Source organism: Sarcophilus harrisii, chromosome 4, assembly GCF_902635505.1.
Source record: "Sarcophilus harrisii chromosome 4, mSarHar1.11, whole genome shotgun sequence".
In the NCBI taxonomy this organism is placed as follows: Eukaryota; Metazoa; Chordata; class Mammalia; order Dasyuromorphia; family Dasyuridae; genus Sarcophilus; species Sarcophilus harrisii.
Genome location: NC_045429.1, coordinates 335,225,459 through 335,241,507, shown reverse-complemented (window position 1 = coordinate 335,241,507; position 16,049 = coordinate 335,225,459). Strand labels below are relative to the sequence as shown.

At 38.4% G+C, this 16,049-nt stretch overlaps 1 protein-coding gene across 7 annotated transcripts in view; it reads right to left on the bottom strand.

Moving 5' to 3' along the window:
- WIPF2 (WAS/WASL interacting protein family member 2) overlaps positions 1-11,202 on the bottom strand; it is a 60,604-nt gene extending 49,402 nt beyond the window's left edge. Inside the window, exons 1-2 of one of the 7 annotated variants that reach the window (XM_012548379.3) lie at positions 10,992-11,202; positions 8,336-8,499 (exon numbers count right to left, since the gene is read on the bottom strand). The gene's annotated coding sequence lies outside the window, so the exon portion shown is untranslated. Of the gene's footprint in view, positions 1-8,335; positions 8,500-9,674; positions 10,714-10,973 lie in introns of those variants that run through there. The other 6 variants (XM_012548378.3, XM_012548375.3, XM_012548374.3 and 3 more) reach the window with 6 other exon arrangements.
- Between the last annotated feature and the right edge of the window lie 4,847 nt (positions 11,203-16,049).

Genomic DNA, 16,049 nt, shown 5'->3' with positions numbered 1-16,049 from the left:
TAGGCCACAACTTTAATTAAACTAGCTAGCTGAAAAACAAAAACAGCCAAGATTTTTTTTTTACTAACAACTTTATTTTCACATGTATTTTTCCCTCCCTAATTGTATTTTTTTAAAAAACTTTTATTTTCTATAAAATAGAAAGAGCTATAAAATTGATCCAGTAGTCTTACTACTGGGTCTGCACCTCAAAGAAATGATAAAAAAGGGAAAAGGACCCACAAGTGCAAAAATGTTTGTGGCAGCCCTTTTTGCAGTGACAAGGAACTGGAAAACTGAGTGGATGCCCATCAACTGGAGAATGGCTGAATAAGTTATAGTATATGAATGTTATGGAATATTATTGTTCTGTAAGGAATGACCAGCAGGATGATTTCAGAGAGTCCTGGAGAAACTTACTAACGAATGCTGAGTGAAGTGAGTGGAACCATGATAATATTATACCCAGTAGCAACAAAATTATGTGATGATTAACTGTGATCAACTTGGCTCTTTTCAACAATGAAGTGATTCAAGGCAATTACAATAGACTTGTGATGGAAAGAGCGATTTGCATTCAGAGAGAGAAACTATGGAGACTGAATGTGGATCAAAGTATAATATTTTCACTTTTTGTTGTTTCTATTGTTTGTTTGCTTGGGTTTTTTTCTCACTCTTTTTTCTTTCACCTTTTAATCTGATTTTTCTTGTGCGGCATAACTAATACGGAAATATGTTCAGAATTACAAGTTTAACTTATATTGGTTTGCTTGCTAAGAGAGGGTGAAAAATTTGAAACGTAAGGTTTTGCAAAGGTGAATGTTGAAAACTATCTTTGCATGTATTTAGAAAACTAAAAAGCTATTTTTAAAAAAGTATTGCATATATTTAACCTATATCAGATTGCTGCTGTCTTGAGGAGGGGAGAGGGTAAGGGGGAAAGAAAAATTGAGAACACATTTTACAAAAATGAATATTGAAAACTATCTTTACATGTATTTGGAAAAATAAAATACTATTTAAAAAATGAAATAAAATTTTCAATTCCAAATTTTCTTCCCCCTCATTGTGAAGGCAAGAAATGATAGCCATTATACGTAAGAAGTCATACAAAACATTTTCAAATCAACCACATCCTCTCTCTTCTTCCCCCCCCTCCCCAAAAAAAGCAAGAAAAAAATAAAGCAAGCAAAAAAAAAAAAAATGTGCTTTAATTTGCACCCTGAATCCATCAGTTGTCTATCTGGAGATAGATATTTTCCATACAAATCCTTTGGAATTGTGGCAAATCACTATACATGATCCAAGTAGCTAAGTCTTTCATGGCCGGTTATCTTTACAATATTGCTATTACTGTTTTCCTAGCTTTCTCACTTCACTTTACATCAGTTCATACAAGTCTTCCAAAGTTTTTCTGAAACCAAGTCCTTTGTAATTTCTTATAGTACAATAGTATTTCATCACAATCATATATCATTCTTTAGCCATTTCCCAACCAATGAGCATATCCTCCATTTCCATTTCTTTGCCTCCACAAAAAGAGCTGCTATAAATATTTTTGGACAGAAAGGTCCTTTTCCTTTTTTCTCTGAGTTCATTGGAATACAGATCTAGCACTGGTATTGCTTAGTCAAAGGGTATGCACGAATAATATACCATTTTGGGCATAGTTCCAAATTATTCTCCAGAATGGTTAGAGTAGCTTCCAGCTCTACCAACAATGAATTAGTGTAGCTATGTTCCCACATCCCCTCCATCATTTGTCACGTTCCTTTCATTATGTTGACCAATCTGCTGGGTATGAAGAGGAACCTCAGAGTTGTTTCAATTTGCATTTCTCTAATTATTAGTGATTACAGTTTTTTCTTATAACTATGATAGCTTTGATATCTTCCTCTGAAGATTGATCACTTAACTGGGCTCTTATTTTACTAAATTTGGCTTTAATTCCCCACATATTTGAGATGAGACCTTTACTAGAGAAACTTGTAAAAAAAAAAAAATTTTTTTTTTCCAGTTTCTGACTCCATTCTAATTTTTGGTTACACTGGTTTTATTTGTGCTAAACTTTAATTTTAAGTAATAAAAATTATTAATTTTGCCTTTCAAGAACTTGTTTGATAAATTCTTCCTTTAGATCTGACAAGTAATTTCTTTCAAGTCCCCCTAATTCACTTCTATCACCCTTCATGTCTAACTGATCTATACCCACTTTGAGCTTATCTTGGTATTCAGGATCAGATGTTGGTCTATACCTAATTTCTGCCAAACCAGTTTCTAGATTTCCTAGTAGTTTTTGTCCAATAGTGAATTCTTGCCTCAATAGTTGCGATCTTTCAGTTTATCATACACTAGGTTAGTGTGCTCACTCACTTCTATATATTGTGAATCAATATCTTTAGAAAGAAAATCCAAGAAACTGGGCTGACTAGGAGAAAACTGTTAATAGGAATCCCAAATCACTGTTTACAGAGGACTGTTATAACTCCAAATTGGAAATAGTTATTCTTCAGTCCCCAAACAAATGTTTCTTCATTCACTGTAATATTCAAAGATCAGAGTTAAAAAATGCCTATGAAAATCAACTAGATGTGAATGCAAACTACTTAATGACAGCCTCCTTTATGATAAGGTCTGACAAAAAACAAACAAAACAAAACAAAACAACTATAAAATATGTTAATGAGGAAGGAAGATGCTTCCTTACACAGAATGGACTGTTACATATTATATCGAGACCCAAACCACGTAGAACAGAAAATCAAATAACAGAGCTGTACCTTTCCTTGTCAAAATATCCTACTCTCTAATATCTTGAGGCCACTAGCACCATAAATACTTTCCACTATTGAAGAGCTGGGAAAATTTATATTTTCATTAATGACAATTAGGAATTAGGCTACTAAATCCAGTAAACTTTGAATTACAAAGAAAAAAAAAGCTAAGTAAAATAACATATATATTTTTTAAAAGAGGTAGGAAATCAATACAACCCATTAGGACTCAAAAACATGATGAGAGTTACTTTTGAAAAGCAATATATTTACACAAAAAAATGGCTTTTATGTATTCTAAACAATGTCTTTGAGCTATTTGCTCATTCTTTTACATGTCCAACATGTAATTAAAACATGTCTTACTAGATGCTTGGCCTAAGATAAAATACCATATCCACCAATTCATAACATGAACATCTGTGCTCTCTTACTAGCCTCATGAGGAATACAAATAAACAATGAATATTCCCTAGAAGCAAGCAGATTTTCTGTTCCTTAATCAGCAGGAGATGACAAATTAGCAGTCCCCAAATCCCAAAGAAAGAGCTTCTTAAGAGTCATTGATCCTAACTCAAATTCTCAGACTCTTAATTTTCATATTTAAACCTGCACTGTTAGTAATATGAAAGGACTAAATGAGCACGATGAAAAATAAAAATTTCAAAAAAAAAAGTTAAATTAATATCAATGCATAAAATATAATACTATTATAGCTACTCCAATTCACCATCAGAATTCCTTGGCACTCATTCTCAGTTTCCTCATATGAACTTAATGTGTAACTCCATTTTTCTAGTTCAAGTTTTTTGTTTTCCCACTTTGCATTATTTCATTATAAGAGACACTTCAGCTTAATGTCAGAAGACCTGTATTCAAATCTAGCCTCTGACACATACTGGAAATCTGATCCATGGATAAGTAACTTAAGCTCTCAGCATCCTATACATCTCTCAAGAATATAAGCAACAACTATTCATCTACATTGGTAGAAAGAATTTCCTCATGAGGACTTCCCTACACCAATGAAATAAAAATTCTAAAGCAAAAAGCTTTTTAATAAAAATCTTTTCAGATTTCTCTGTATTCCTCATACCTGCAAATCTTAATTACAGCATTCTATTGTATTAAATTACTACAAATTAATGTCTAATTTTAATTCACATTTAGATTATTTCCATTTTTTTGCAATTATATATAACACTGGGTAAAAATCTGCTGCTGCCATATTTCTATAGCACCAAATCCAATCTGTAAAATTCTTGTGGAAGCATATTAAAAAACCTCATATGTACACAACTTAATTCTCCAACCTAAAACTCTTTCTAGACTTTTCCCTTTAAAAAAAAGTGGGTAGAACAAAAACTAAAATCTTTCTCTCATCTACAGTGACAACCTAATCTTTTAACAAAGTAGAATTCTTGTCTTGTTTACATCATTGCTTTCCTTACCTCAGAGACACTGGGTTATCAACCCACCTAAGATCAGTCTCCTCTCTTCCATGAAGAAGGACTGAAATATCCCTCAAAGGAAGAAGGTCCCAAAAGTCCCTCGGTTTACTTAAGGAAAGAGGAGAGGGAACCAGGAGAGAATGGGATCAGTACTCAATTATTCTGGAATATTTACCCAAACTGTATTCTTTTATTTTGTGATCTTGTCCTGGTACAAGATCCTATAAATATTACCTGATGTCATCTTGGGGCAGAGTATTATGTTGGAGGGTATGAAGGATATGCCAGTATGGATATATCTTCAAACAAGAAATCCTTAAGTATTAATATTTAATGATTTCTGGCTAAATAGCAAGTATAATATTATTATTAATAATATTTTGTTCTGGATTTTTTTTCTGTAACACTGAACTGATAATCACTTACAATGAACTTCCTGATATTCCATTTATCAAAGGCAGATACATCACAGAGAATGGTATCAACATTTCTATTTTACTCAGCTGAATAAATATTTATTAAATACCTACTAGATTCAAAGCTCTGTTCTACATACTGAAGATAAAAATAGATCCCAGTTCTTAAAAAATACATCCTAGAATGACAAGGAATTATTTTAATATCACCATCCCCTCCAGGCCCTCCTCCACCAGGCAAAAAAAAAGAACACTAGATAAAATATACCAATACAAAAAACGATAGGTGAAGGTTTTTTGGGGGGAGGGGGAAGAAAATAGGGGAGAGAGGGAGAGGACTGCTGGGAAGAGTGTTAATGTTAATGGAAGTGAGGCATCTGAGTTGGATTTTAAAGGTTGAGAGAATTCAACTATACATGTACCTACTTTCTATTCTCTATAAAACTTTACCAGGATGATCTACAAAAGTATCCAGAGAACCCTTGATATAAAGAACAACAAACAAGGCAAGGTTTTCAAACAATTCTCTGTAGCAGACCAAATCTCAAAAATACAAAGGATACAAGTTCTTCCTGTGTTTGTTAATTTAAAAAGCATTTCAATCAGTAGTACAAAATGTAACTTTTAAGGCTCTCCTCCAATGCATACACTTGCCATTTAGATTCTGTTCAATAAATATTGTCTAATTTAGTGGAAATAACTTTCTATTTTATGCTCTGATTTTAATAAACAAGCCCCTTCAAGAGTTATCTGAAGAAGGGGTTCTTCTATTAACAAAAACAGACATACAGGAAGGTATATACCACTAAACTGAACAGAGTCCAAATAGAAAATGGATTTCTTAAACGTGGAAAGGCCCTCTGTTGTAGATAATATAGGACTGATTACATCAAGATGGCAAGGTGGACAGAATCCTGGGCCTAGAGTCAGAAGACTGAGTTCAAATTCAGTCTCAAGACACTATGGTTCTGGGCAAGCCACTTAACCTGTCTGCCTCAGTTTTTCTAAATATAAAATATAATAATTAGCATCTATTTCAAAGGCTTGTTGTACAGATTAAATAAGATATGTGTAAAGCCCTTAGTTTAATGCCTAGCACATAACAGGCATTTATCAATAAATGCTTGTTTCTTCCGTTTTTCTTCTTTCCTACCTTCTTTAATGATATACACAATAACAACAAAGAGTTGATCCAACGATTCACAAAAATAAAAAACAATAAAATGGATGAAAAACGCCTATTATCCAGACTATGATTTTCAGTTGGATAGCCAACCCACCAAGCTGGGCCATTACTAAATATATCTAAGACACTGCAGAAGGCTGGGCTCAGAAGCGAATAGGAAGAAAATTTGTGGAGGAAAGAAGCAGATTGCATGACATTTGACAAAGCAGAGTTCAATAATCCTAAGCTGCTAAAACAAACACCCATCATTTAGATTCCAAATATTCTTCTGGAAATGTTAAAGACATAAATTACGGAACATTACAACATTCAAAGACCCAAAATTGGGCAATAATGAAAAACCATATGGTAAATATAAATAGGCATATTACCAACAATGACTAGGAAATAGCATAAAGGAAATCATACAGGAGATTTAAGTTCAGAAAAGGGGTGGTCCAGTCATGTATAGACACCATGGGACAGCCTGAATCCCATACCGATATCCAAATAATGCTGAACAAAACAATGTAGTAGAGCACTGGGAAGACTCATCCTTGTGAGTCCAAACACTACCTAAGATATTTAGTAGCTGTGTGACCCTGGGCAAGTCATTTAACCCTATTTACTCAAGTTTCCTCACCTGTAAAACGAGCTGAAGAAAATGGCAAATAAGTCCAATTTTTGTCAAGAAAACACCAAATGGGGTCACAAAAAGTTTCAGACACAATTGAAATGACAACAAAAAACCCAAATAATCTTAAAAAACCCAACACTGGGTGAAGCGAAATGATAATGAAAGAGGATAATGAATACCACCGAGAAAATGGGGAAACTACCTTTAAAAAAAAAAAAAACTATAAGAACTCTGAATTTTTCATGATGGTTCATGTTAAATTTTAAAATTTATTTATCAGTGTACTGCATTTAGATCTTAGAACAATATGCTAAACAATTACTATACCCAAAGGGCCATAAAACTGTGCATACCCTTTGATCCAATGGTGTCTCTACTGAGTCTATTGAGATCATAAAAAAGGGAAAAGGATCCAAACATGCAAAAATATTTGTAGCAGCCCTTTTTATAGTGATAAGGAACTAGAAATTGAGTGGATGCCCATCAGATGGGGAATGGCTGAATAAGTGATGGTATAAGAATGTAAAGGAATATTATTTTTGTATAAGAAATGACGAGCAGGTTGATTTCAGAAAAGTTTGGAAAGATTTACATGAATTGATGCTAAGTGAAATGAGTTAAAACCAAGAGAACATTGTACACAGCAATAATAAAATTATGTGATGATTTCTGTGATGGATTTGGCTCTTTTCAACAATGAGATGATTGAAGGTAATTTCAATAGGCTTGTGATGGAAAGAGCCATCTGAAACCAAAGAGAGGACTATGGAGACTGAATGTGGATCACAAAGTAGTGATTACCTTTTTTGTTGTAATTGTTCATTGGTTGGACTGTTTTTTCTTTCTCTTTTCCCCTTTTGATCTGATTTTTCTTGTGCAGCATGATAAATGTGGAAATATATATTTAGAAGAATTGTCCATGTTTAATTGAATTATTTGCTGTCTAAGGGAGGGAGGAAAGGAAGGGAGAAAAATCTGGAACACAAGCTTTTGCAAGGGAGGATGTTATAAACTATTGTTGCATACATTTTGAAAAATAAAAAGCTAATATTATTTTAAAAATTCAAAAAAAAAAACCCATCTCAGAAGTATACCTGGAACTTGTGATCACTCAAAATAGTTCCAAAATTAGGAGGTAAAATACAACTTCTTTCAAAATACTTCTTTATTAATTTTAAAGTAATTAATTTGTACTTAAGCCACTAGTTAAATAAGGTCAACTTTGAAGAAAGAAGTCAAGGATCCTAGGATAGGACACTGATTTCTTTTCTTCAAAGCAGCACAGCTATCAGAGCTTCCAACAAGTCTCCCTTTCAATATCAATTCGATCTCCCCCTCACTTTTCAAGTCCAGGCACCCCCCCCCCTTCCAAAGCTGGGCAGTCTATCCATGTCAAGTCAGCCAAGTTCTGCTGGGAAGCTGTGTGAAGAACAACACCACCAACAAGAGCCTTACTTTGAGGAGATCACAGCCATGACAGGAGATGAAAAGAAATTATTTGGCTAAGAGATGCATTGTACCAAACTGTTAGTCCCCACTCTGAGGTGTCTGCTTGCATGTCTGCAGCTATTCTTCCCTTTGACAATATCCATTTTCTAAGCCAAGGGAAATGAGCTCAGTTTTTGTTTCCATCTCTTTTTGGGTAAGTCAAGGTTCTTTTCAGCCTTGTGGTATCAAACCAAGTCACAGAGAAGGTATCCCCAGGAGATTAAAATACAGAAGGCCACTATTATGTAATTTGCTGCCACACCTGTTCCTCTTCAACAGAGAAAATAGGGACATATGACAAGAAATAAAATGAATTCACTCTGTCAAAGCTTGACTTGTATACGCTGAGCTTGTTCTTGACAAAGAAAAACAGAAATATTAGCTACAAGTAAATGAATGTACAATAAGATTAGAACTGATTTTACCTCTGAATAACTGTGTCCTCTCTTCATAACCTCCAGCTCACCAGGGGAAGTATGGGGAGTCAATGAAGTCTGGGGCTGTTGAAACACCTAGAACCTCCAGCCCATCAAGTTCAGGATAGCTTCAGAACACTAGGAAAACAGACCCCCAAGTGTACCAGATCACTCTGCCAACCAAACACAAAGGAAAAACAAAAGGGAAATTAAAAAGCAGTCCATTTAGCCTTCATGAGCTAGCTCATGAATATTCAAGCAAACATAAGGAAAAAAGATTTAAAGTGCAGTCTCTGGAAGCCAAGAATGACAATGTCATATTTTCTCTCCCAACACACATAAATTCTGTTCTTTAAACCATCTTGATAATTTCATTGTTCTGGGTCTCCACATAGGCATCAAATTCTTCATCAGTGCCAGATAATCACAGAGGTAAACAATGTCCTAATACCACACAAAAAATAAGTATGCTAATGGGCAGAGAGAGGGCTTTCTGAAACAAATTTTCTAAAACTCACCAACAAGATAGTATACAAATAAGACACAAAAGAAAAGGTAGGTCTCTAAAGAAGAAAAATCAGGAAGTCAAATTTGTCCACAGGATACCATAAAACCTCTCAGAAGATAAGTAGACCAATTTCATGATTTCTGAGCAACAGGCCCAATACTTTAAAAATATCATTTTTCTTTAAATGTCTCTCAAAGAAGTTAAGAGGAAATCAGTGGACAACTATAAATGTTAATATATTTTAAGTGACTAAAAGCAAACAAGACCTATGAAGAGAGTCCTATAGTAAAATCTGAAGTATGAGAAGTTCCATGCCTTGCCTCAAAGTCAAAGATGCCTTGAAACTTGAAATGAATCTGAAAAGCCATGAACCCTTTTGTAGACCCTCAGAAACAGGTTATTACCCAAACCCTTGATATTCTGGGTATCAAATAGCGGCCTGAACACAAGTTGGGGAAAGACATCTCAGGAACACACTTTAGTTTCTCCACAGGTATAAACTATAGCTGGCAGAATTCCACTGACAGAACTCAGAATTCCATTTGACATGTCTTTTTAAGTTACTTAAGGATTGTACTGAGAAAAATCATCAGAAATGCCAACTCTGATACTTTACTAGCTGTGTGTTTAAGGACAAATAACTAATCAAGTAGCATTTACAAATGCCAACTTTTATGTACCAGACACCAGGCGCCCCTGAGCATCGGAGATAAAATGGCAAAAATAAAACAATTCTTGCCCTAACTTATCGACTGGATAGACAAGTACATAAATTTATTTAATCTCTTTGGGCTTTATTTTTCATGTCTATAAAACGGGGCTAATACTTGTAGGACTAACCTCACAAGGTTATTATGAAGCTCACTCCATAAACGTTGGTTACATTCCCCCTCGTCCTCCCAGTGTTGTATTCCTTCACGCCTCAAAAACACCTCCTTTCTCCCTAAGGCCGTCTCTCATCTACTCCATACCTACAAGCCCCCTTGGTTACTTTGTCGTCCTCATTAGAAATGTAAGCTCCTTAAAGGAACAGCCTGTTTGGGCCTTTCTCACATCCCCATCCCTTCACACAGTGCCTCTTTTTGCCAGACGCTTGAATCCCCTCCAGGAACTCTCCCATCCAGTTACAACGGGCCTAGTTGTTATTCCTCACACAGGACTGGCCATCTCACAACACCCTGCGCAGAGACCCAGCCCCCTGCCTGGAAATGCTTTCCCTCCTTCGCTTTGCTTCCCAGCTTCTCTGGCTACTTTCAAGACTCCGCTCCAATCCCACTTCCAGCGCCTTCCCTTCCAGATGTCCTTCCATTAATTAGCACGCGATCCATCCTATCTGTTCATGGTTATTCGCATGCTGCCTCCATTCTTCTAAGAGTTTCAGGAGGGCAGAGAACCCCCCCCCCCATTTGTTTGTTTGTAACCATTCCCTTAGCAGTGAGTGCTCAGTAAGCGCTTCATGAACACCCGTGGGCTGACTGCCTAAGCCGGCGGACAGTCGGTCTGGGCTGACCCTCTCGGTACTCCCGTTCCTCCTACCCTTTCCAACTCCACCCCGGGCCCCAGCTTCAGCTCCCTTCATTAGCAAGCACACCGATCTAAACCTCAGCGCAGATCGCCGCCCCAGCCCCGCTCCCCATCCACACTGCTGCTCCCCACACCCCTTCCTCCAAGCTGGAACCTTCGCCCCCAAACGCTGTCTCCCTGCAGCCTCGTGGAATGTCACTAGACACAGACTCCCGGGACCCCACGGAGGAGGTGGGGGAAGGGTCTGGAAAGAGGAAGGGGAAGGAGAGAAAAGTCCTTCCCAATCCTCCAGTCCAGTTCTCTCTCCAACCCCATCACTCCGCCCTCCGGGTTCGCTCCCTCCTCCCTGGCCACCTCCACTCCCCTACCCCCAGTCTCCATCCTCCGGTCCTTACCCGCTTCCCCCCCCCCCCCCCCCCCCCCCCCCCCCCCCCCCCCCCCCCCCCCCCCCCCCCCCCCCCCCCCCCCCCCCCCCCCCCCCCCCCCCCCCCCCCCCCCCCCCCCCCCCCCCCCCCCCCCCCCCCCCCCCCCCCCCCCCCCCCCCCCCCCCCCCCCCCCCCCCCCCCCCCCCCCCCCCCCCCCCCCCCTCCCCCACGACCCCCTCCCTTCCCCCACCTTCAGGTCCGCGGTCACCTCAGTTCCGGGGCCCGAGTAACCCGGCGCCTCCGCACTCGGACCGCCGCCGCTCCGAGAGCCTCTGCTCTCCTCCTCCGCTGCCGCCGCCGCCGCCGCTCCGGCCTCGTCCGGTCCTCTCAGCTCTCAGCTCTCTCTCTCTCTCTCTCTCTCACCCTTCCTCACCGCCACCGCCCCTTTTGCCAACCCGGAAATGGATCCACTCCCACCGTCCCCAGCGTCCGCGAACAAAATGGAGTTGGGGGAAGGAAGGAGCCCAGGACTGCTGGGCGCATGCGCTCCTCCAAAGGCCTGCCTCCTTGCGGAATGACGGAGGCGGAGGGAACGCTGCTGCCATGTTGATGAGGTCGCGCGTTTCCTCCTAAAAAAAAGAGGAAGTAGGAGCGGGAAAAGGACTGTGTGTGGTAGAGACTGCCCTTTTCTCACGCACACCACCCACTCTTCCCTCCTCTCACCCCAACCAACTTCCACCAGTTTCTCTCGGGAACAAAAGTGTGAAAGAGAACTGGACTCGAGCCTAATCCCGCAGATGCCTTATGGCCAAGCGCCTGTTGTCATGACGACAGAGATGATGGCGCCTGCCAGGATCATGATGTTCCAGAGAATCCCGAGTTGAGAGGGAACCCAAAGGCCATGCAGTGCGGCTCATTCTTGAGCAAGAATCCTTGCTACAATACCCCCACCAAGTGATCATCCAGCCTTGACCTGAAAGTTTCCAGTAAAGGGAAACCCACGATCTAGGCTGATCATCCCACTTTTGAAAGATTGTTTACTTGTTATAAAGTTTTTCCTAACTTTTACTCTAAATTTTCCTCTCTACCCCTTCCAGTTGATGTTCTACTTTTGGAGCCAACCAGATTAACGCCCCCTTCTCCTTAATTATTATTATTATTACTATTTTATCGAGATGTCCAGGGAACAAGCAATCAACACTTATTAAGTGCCAGACCCTGAAACCTAACGTCCTCCTGCCAAGGCAGATGAGGACCTTTTTCTGTAGCTTATAGTCAAAGAATTGCCTCGGACACTGAGAAATTCATTGACTTAAATTCCAGTGAAGTCTGACATAGTATCAGCATGTGTCAGAAGCAGCACGTGAATCCAAATCTTTTGACTCAAAGGATGCCTCTCTTCCACATGGCAGCTCTTTATATATTCTTGATGGCTATCATGTCATTCATGCCCACACACACATATTGGGGCCTCTGCCCCAAGCATTCCCTTCTCCAAATAAACATCTCCACTTCCTTCAACTAATCCTAGATAGCATGGTTTCCAGAACCCTCACCTTGCTGGTTGGCTTCTCCTGGACTCTCTCCCTTTTGTCAATATCCTTTCTAACATATAGTGCCTATTTAGATCTGAGTACAATATTCAAGATAACACAGAATTGATATAACTATCACCATTTTCCTCATTCTGGATCTAGGCTCTCAATGCAGTCTAATAGGGTTGGTTAGTTTTTCATCCACGTCATATTGAGCTAGTTCACTATAACTTTCCAGTCTTTTCATATATAAATTGTTGTCTAATTAACACTTTTCCTCAACTTGTACTTACACAGTTGATTTCTTGAATCCTTCTCATTTCTCACCTACTTGGCAATTACTATGACTTTTCTATAACATCCCAGGAAGCTCATTATTGGGAAATTTTTATTATCCTGCAAGATCTCATCAGCCTTGGTATTCTACTTCATCACTATCCTTGTTCTTCTGATTGGAGAGTGGGGCCATTAATTTTAAATGCTCCATTTGTGGAGGGGGCTCAGCTCAGATTTTATTGTTCAGTCAGTTCAAATCATGTTCTACCTGATCCAGTTCATTTTACAGATGAGGCAAACTCATCTGAGTTTTAACTGAGGCAAACAGTTAAATTATTTACCTAAGATCAGATAACTAATGTGTCTGAAGTCAAATTTGAATGCAGGAAGATGAGTCTTCCTGACTCTTGGCCTGAACTCTCTATTCGCTATGGTACCTAGTTGCCCTAGCTCAGTTTGGAACATCTTATTTTTCAATTAGCTAAACTCTTAGGTACTTCTGTGACTTCTCTACCATCCCCCACTTCAATTCCAATCTTTCACACACTATGCTCTCAGGAATCCTTTCTTAGGTTTATCCATCATTTTTTTTTTTTTTTACTGTAGTGCTTTAAGCCTTCATCGCCTTGCTCTGTCCTGAATGGTCCTTGATACATCCAGGTTAACATTTCAGAATATTTTGCAATTCTACATTCAGGTTTTTCTTCTCTAGACAAAATAAAGTCAAGTCCTTTAATCTCCACCTTCTTCCTCTTTTGTTCCCTCCACATCTTCCTCCTCTTTCAATGATTGGAGCCTATAGAACTGAGCCTAGAAATACCATGCGGGTCCTTATCAACAATAGGGTAATGGAAGGACAACTTGATGGTTCCTGGAAGCACAATCAGCCAGTGAATACATGTTAAATTAAATACAGCTAAGTAAAAAGGAAGGTGGGATTACTATGGAAGGTAGACCAGAACTCTTGAGTACAAGCACATTTCTTAAGATTTCATCTTTACCTGATAAATTAGATTAATCTTTGGTCTATATTCAGGCCAATACCAAACTCTTACTTCTATTCCGATTTTATTAGGAGAAGTATAAAATTCTCTTTAAATTTGATGAAATAATTTATTCTCTTCAGGTAAACAGTTAATCATTTTATTAGCTATTCATTTTATTTTTTTATAGAAGGGAGCCTCTAAGCATTTTTTTAAAAAGTTTTTTCTTATTAAACCAGAAGACCTTGATTTGTTGCATAGGATAAAAAGAAAAGTGGGGAGAGAAGAATGATCACCTTGGCAAGGTTAGGCCTTTTAAAAATTGCTTCAGCCTCTCTCCTCAACAAATCCTTTTATCTTGAGAGATTTGAAAGGGGAAAAAAGCAAAGAAAGAAAAATAGACAATAACTTAATTTTCTTTTGATGATAGTTAAATTCCTAGCAGCAGTTTGGGAAATGAGTTCTTCCAAAAATCCATAATTCTGTACCCCATCAGTCCTCTTTTCCTCAGTATCCTCCAGTCAAATGACAATTTACTTTAATGGGAACAGTAGTACTGACACCTAGTGGACTTACTGTGTACAACCTCAATGGGCCTTTACTTTGTCTTCACCTTCTACCAGAAATGAGGAGACTATACATCTTTTCATGTGTTTTGGGATTAATAAAGCACTTTCCTTGCAACAATCCTGGAAAGTAGAAGTATTTTTCACCATTTTACAGTTGAAGAAAATCATTTTCCATATCTCCACTGAAACCAGATGGGGCAAAAATAATTGAAGGGGGAATATGTTAAGAGAACATAGGTAGAATAACACTAGGGAAAGAATGTTGGTCCAAGACAGGGAGCTATCCAAGCAACAGGACTCTGGGAATGCTTAAGAAAAAAAGGCTTCCATTATCCAATTGATAAATGGTCAAAGAATATGAACAGACAATTTTCAAATGAAGAAATTGAAACTATTTCCACTCATATGAAAGTGTTCTAAATCATTCTTGATCAGAGAAATGCAAATTAAGACAACTCTGAGATACCACTACACACCTATCAGATTGGCTAAGATGACAGGAAAAAATAATGATGAATTTGGAGGGGATGTGGGAAAACTGGAACACTGATACATTGTTGGTGGAACTGTGAACGGATCCAATCATTCTGGAGAGTAAAAAGTTATCAAACTGTGCATACCCTTTGATCCAGCAGTGTTATTACTGGGCTTGTATCCCAAAGGAATATTAAAGGAGGGAAAGGGATGCACATGTGCAAAAATGTTTGTGGCAGCTCTTTTTGTAGTGGCAAGAAACTGGAAACTGAGTGGATGCCCATCAGCTGAAGAATGGCTGAATAAGTTATAGTATATAATTGTTATAGAATATTATTGTTCTATAAGAAATGACCAGCAGGATGAAGACAGAGAGACTTGGAGAGACAAACATGAACTGATGCTGAGTGAAATGAGCAGAACCAGGAGATCATTATAACTTCAACAACAATACTATATGATGATCAGTTCTGATGGACGTGGCTCTCTTCAACAATGAGATAAATCAAATCAGTTCCAATTGGTCTGTAATAAACAGAACCAACTACACCCAGAGAAAGAACACTGGGAAATGAGTATGGGCCACAAGATAACATTTCCACTCTTTCTGTTATTGTTTGCTCAGATTATTTTTACCTTCTTTCTAAATCCATTCTTTCTTGTGCAACAAGATAACTGAATAAATATGTATACATATGTTGTATTTAACATATACTTCATCATATTTAACATGTATGGGACTACCTGCCATCTAGGGGAGGGGTGGAGGGAAGGAGGAGCAAAGTTGAAACAGAAGTTTTTGGGAGGGTCAATGTTGAAAAATTACCCATGCATACGTTTTGTATATAAAAAGCTATAATTTTCAAAAAAATGCATAGGCTTCCAACTCTGCAAAGTGAGACACAATACCACTGAGTGATCCATGTTGGCATTATTTGCTAGCTGATAGTTAAGGGTATAACCATTACCTTACCACATCTCTATCTCTCTGATAAAGGAGAAGCCCCAGAAAGAATTCCTCCCCATCCACCTACCCTAATATTCGATCAATATAGCATTTCTTAAGGGCTCACCAGCAGGTTCTGTGCTAGTGGCTGGGAGTGCAAATGCAAAAAAATCCCCACACTCACGGAGAAAGTATGCATATAAGTATATATACATATATATATATAATATATTTATGACATATACATGTGTGTATAAATGACATAGTAAGAAAGAAGAGTTCTAGCAGGAAAAGCTTTGTGTAGAGGTGATACTTGAGCTGAGCCATGAAAAGAAGTAAGGAATTTTATGAAGCATAAGTAAATAGGGAATGGAAGGTGACTAATATAAATGTACAGTTTGCAGGGTAAACATAAATGTTATCTCCCAATTAGAATTTATGCTCTTTGAGGGAAGGTACTGGCTTTTTCTTCTGCCTTTCTGTATATTCCCAGTGCCATATATAAGGATTGAAACCATCTCATTTTAGCCTTGATACTTCAAG